Genomic DNA, 5,190 nt, shown 5'->3' on the forward strand with positions numbered 1-5,190 from the left:
ACCTTAACTTTAATCCTGGCATCTACTGGGTGCCAGGGGAGCAATTTCATAGCAGGTTTGATGTGACCCTGCCTCTTCCCTATGTATTGCTCTTTGCTTACTTTACTTTCCTATGTGTTGACTGGAAATAGACCCTGGAATGGGCTTTTGGTGCTATGAACATGGCAAACATTGCAGGGAATATCTACGAGAAGCTTGCGCCACAGAGCATTGCTTTTTTTGTTGCTCCAGCGGCGCATGCCTCTCAGCCTTACCTATGAGGCCACTCAAAGCCATTTTGTGTGGCATTGAATGGCCTCGTAGATATGGAGTAAGACAAAGCAGTGCAAGTCGCTGCGTTGCCTTACTCTTCTCCAAGGAAGCATGCCATAGGCAATGCACTGGGTTTTCCCACACAACACCCATGGATTTTGACGTTGCCCCAGATTTACTTAAATCACGTAAACCTGAGGCAGTCCCAAAACCTTACGCCTCCCAAAAGCAGGCATAACAAGGAGAAATATCTTCATTTCTCCTTCTTTTTTTCTTTGCAGCACACACAGAAAGAGAAAGATGCCTCTCTGGATTGGTTTGTGCCTGAAAGTGCCCCTTCCTGCATAAAAACAATACTGCATGCAACACAGACACCCTTGCACCATGACGCAAGGGTGCCTGCATTGGTGCTAGGCAGCAAATTGTGTGCCAGTGCAGGGGGAAAGGACAAGAATGCACTGTATTTCATATATATGGTACATTCCTGCCCTTTCACATTGGCATAGTGCAGTGCAGCAAGACATCTTGCCTGCATGGTTTGAATTAACTGCTCAAATGCTATGGATGTGACCTCCACGTCTATAATGCTACTTATCGGGCGCTATGGAAATGAGGTGGCAACTACCTACTGATGCAGGAAACCCCTGAGTGCATGCACTGGACGGCATTCCCCCTTATGCCCACATCCAATCAGGAAATGGAATTGCGCCTGCACTACCCCTCGAACTGGATATATACTTTTTCTAGGAATAATGACCATTTCATTTACATGGTCACACTACCTTTCCTATCCCATGCAGTGAGCCCACCCACACGTCCGGTACGATTTTTATTGGAGGGTGTATCGAAACATAGCCTGGTAGCCAACAACATTTTTTGGCCACCTGTTTTGCAATTTTCTGCTACAGAAATAACAGAAAATAGTTTTTGCCGTTCCTCGCTCTATATATAATGCATTTTGGTAAGAACATGATGAGATTCATGCACGTCACGTACCTTCCCAAGGCGATATACCCACACACATGGGGTTCTGTTTTTATTGAGAGAAGCATTGTAATGCTGAGTGGCATTACTTTCACCAATCCCTCAATTTATGGAGCTTTCTATCACATAAATGTCAGTAAATTATTGCTTTATCTTACATTGTGCAGGGTACTCTGGGTAGGAAAATGGGGTGGACCCCATGCAAACCTCACCACCATGACACCGGGGGGTATATTTACTAAGATTTTACGTTGTGTTTGCGTCACAAAAGTGACACAAATCGCACGCAATCTTTTTTTACCGATTTACTTTCCACTGCAAAACTTGTTTTGCGCTGGAAAGTATCCTAAAAGTCACGCAAAGCACTGCTTCGCGTTGCTTAGCTCCAAGGGGGTGTTACGCGGGTGTTCCCATGCATCCACCCATGCTTTTTGGTGATAAACCCTATCTAAAAAGATCAGTAGACAAGGTTTAGTGCCAAAGATTAACGCCACTGAAAATCAGCATTAAAAGGAGAAATGTTTTCATTTCTCCTTTCCTTCCGACTTTGCATGTGTGCTGCACTGTGCAGCACACATACAACGTAAGAAAGTTGTAAAGTGTGTCTACACACAGTAGTTTTTTGTACTGGAAGGACGCCCTTCCAGTACAAAATCCATGCTAGACTCACGCATGATGCTAAAGTGTGTGCGTTGCACTCAGCAACTAAAATCAGCACCGGAGCTAAGATGAGGGGAGTAGAGACCCATATTTAATTAAATATAACGCCCTCCTGCTCCCTCGTTTTCACACAGCTCAGATTTTTGGCTGCTGCACGGTGTGAAAATCTGGTAAATCTGGGCCCAGGTGTCTAGTCTGGGGCTCGGTAAGTTTCCCTGAGTGCAGAATGGTAGCTATATCTGGGTACTGACTGACCCTAAGTCTACGTACAACTTTCCACTTCACAAAAACCAACACTTTTCAATCAAATTTGACACCTTTTACCTATTAGCATTTTGGGCCTTTCCTTTCCTAAGAGATAAGTACACCACACAAGGCTGGAGTACAATTTGTAGAGTGAGAAGCGTAGCACTGCTGCTAGACTTTTTCCTTAATTCACACATTCTAGAAATGTCCATGATTGAAATGTGACATTCAGTTTTTAACCCAAGTGTTACATTTGGAAAAGTCTCTGTTTAACAAAAGGCATTGGCATATTTCAAGCCCACCGTACTGGACTCCTCCTGGTCTCTACTTTTTGGAAATATATTGGGTTGGTAGGTGTCCCTGTGAGCTGACGAACATCAGGCTCAAACACAGCCACTATCCACATCACCAAAATGAACTTTTTTTGCAATACAACCTTGACGCCCTGGTGGCATTCCTAGAAGGCGATATACCTACCTACTCATGCAAGCTAGACTTTTTATCAAGAGCACAGGATGGTAGGACATTTCTGATGACTGACTTAGGTCTCAGAATTCATACCTGTCCCCCCTAATCAATTTCTCTTCATTTGATTTTTCTTCATCATGTCATACATGTTTGGTAGACAGAGAAAGATCATTGGAAGTCGTGGTTCAGTGTATTACTTTTAGTACTGTACGTTTTGAGAAAAAAATACAAACAGTAAATACCTTTGCATTCGAACAGTCTTGAATATGTAAAGGTACAGCTTATTAGTAGAATGGCTTCGATGACAAAAAGTTACAGATGAAAACATAGTTGCTAAGTCTTAATATTTCCGATTTACATTTACTATTTTTCATAAATGTAAAACTTCATATTTAGCTTCTGGATTCAACCAGGTAGGTGTTTTGCAAGCCCGCAAATGTCCCAAAAACTGCACAGAGGTAGAAATCTGAAAAATAAGAAAATATTGATCACCAAATAGAAAAGTGCAAGACCATGGGAGAATAAATTATTTTACAGTCACCATTTTATGGGGACTGGAGTGGGATACTCAAAATTGCATACAAAAAAGTGCATGTTGCCATAAAAATGTAAACAGTCCTGAAAATGAAAACATTACATTGCACCAATGGGAAAACCCCTAACAGTGAAAATGTTCACGTTTATTTATGGATGATTATTTTTGGCGATGCTTTGAAACTACTCTTTGCTTATAATTGTCCTGAAGAACTTTTTATGGCAACTCCTCTCTGGTCATTTACCCAGTTCTTATTTCTTTAGCACTGGCCTTCAATTGTACGTGCATATTTGAATCTTCAGCATAGCATTTTGTGAAGTGGTGCTCGTATTTTATTTCCTTTAAAGTTGAAGTGTTGTATTGCGTAGCGACTTTCTGTGGAACATCCTGCTCTGCTGTGCAATGTGGAGTTTGTCCATGAGGTTGTGCAGGAAGTTGCCTCCATGGAACCTTGCAGTGTATATGGCCTTCATTTGAGTTTAACACATATTTGGTTGATTAACTTAAGCAGAATAGATATTTTCAAGCTAATACTGTGGAAGTGTTTTTATAATGCACAATTATGGGCGACAGATTATTTTGGTTAGTAATGATTTTATGATAGAATCTAGTCGTAAATGCAGCAATAAAAACATTGCACTTAATTTTAATTTGACATTTAGAAGTGTGGTCATTAATGTGATTTAGTTGTGCCACATTTTACTGAAGACCCATTTTAGTCAATATGGAAGCTGTTCTGATGTTCTGTCTAACTAACTCCTGTTCACTCCCCTTCCCAATCAACGCCCCCTCTGTGTTTTCTCTCCCCACAGTCTTCACAGAGCAAGAAACACTGGTATATTGGTTATTTTACTTAAAATGCATGTATTGTGAATGGGTTTTTTTGTGTGCTAGTTGTATCTGTTTTCCACTGTAATTCCGATGTGCCCCGGCAAGAAACGTTGGTGTATGGGTCATTGTTTAAACAAATGTGTTAAATGTGTCATAATGAGTGGTGCATCTCTAGACACCCAGAGTGCAGAAGCTACCGGAGTTTTCCTTAAAAGTGGGCTAGTTCTGCATGTTTATTTGTGACACTTTACATTTTGACTTGCCGAAAATATGTTCTCCAGTCATGCCACTGTGAATTTGTAGTCTTTTCTAATGAGGGAATGAGGCAGATTACTTTCTTTATTCTTCCAGAAAACCTTGTTGTTTTTTTCCTCAGCGCCTTGTATCTAGAGACTTTGTTCATTTCTCTATTGATTTTGCTGTTTTTATTTAGGCTTAGAATAATTCTGAATTCTGATTTCTAACTATGTACACTGCATTGTTGTCTTAATGGCATTTAACCTTTACTGTGTACCACTTGATTATTGAGATTTTGTAATAAAACCTTTTAACTATTCCCTTATCTATGACTCAGTGATTGGGTGGCCCAGTTACTTATTTTATTACTTTGCTAAACTAATATTGGCCGGATGTTGAGGATGACAGGGTTCTTATCGCAAGATCAAGGGTGTTCAAGGAGAACCATCAGAGGTAACATTTGTGGTGACAGAAATATTAAAGGAAGTGATTGGTATTTATCAGCAATTCAGACAATGTGCTAGAGCAGTGGCATACATAGGAGAAAGACACAGCTCAGGCATCTGCGCATGCTCAGGTACAAGCCACTAATCCTCTTAGTAATTATGTGATAATGAAGTGTTGCCCAGAAAAGTAGAATGAGACTAGGAAGACATGACAACTCAAGGCAGTGTACTCTCATTATAAACCTCCAGAGAAACGCAGAATAATGATCATGTGTCTCCCAAGGGAGACGGTACAGAATCCTCAAAAATGACAACTGGAGTAGTATATTTGCAACCCCTAAATACAACTCATAGTATCACTTCAATACTGGTATTGCATGCAGAATGGAACTGATTGGTACTATTGATACTATTGACTATTGGTACTATTCTTGGTAATTTATTAAGAGTGGCGTGGCATCTTTGACCATGCACAATTGATATCACACTAATAAGCAGGATCAGTAAATAGCGGAGTTACCAAACATTATT

This window comes from Pleurodeles waltl, chromosome 1_2, assembly GCF_031143425.1.
Source record: "Pleurodeles waltl isolate 20211129_DDA chromosome 1_2, aPleWal1.hap1.20221129, whole genome shotgun sequence".
Taxonomy (NCBI): domain Eukaryota; kingdom Metazoa; phylum Chordata; class Amphibia; order Caudata; family Salamandridae; genus Pleurodeles; species Pleurodeles waltl.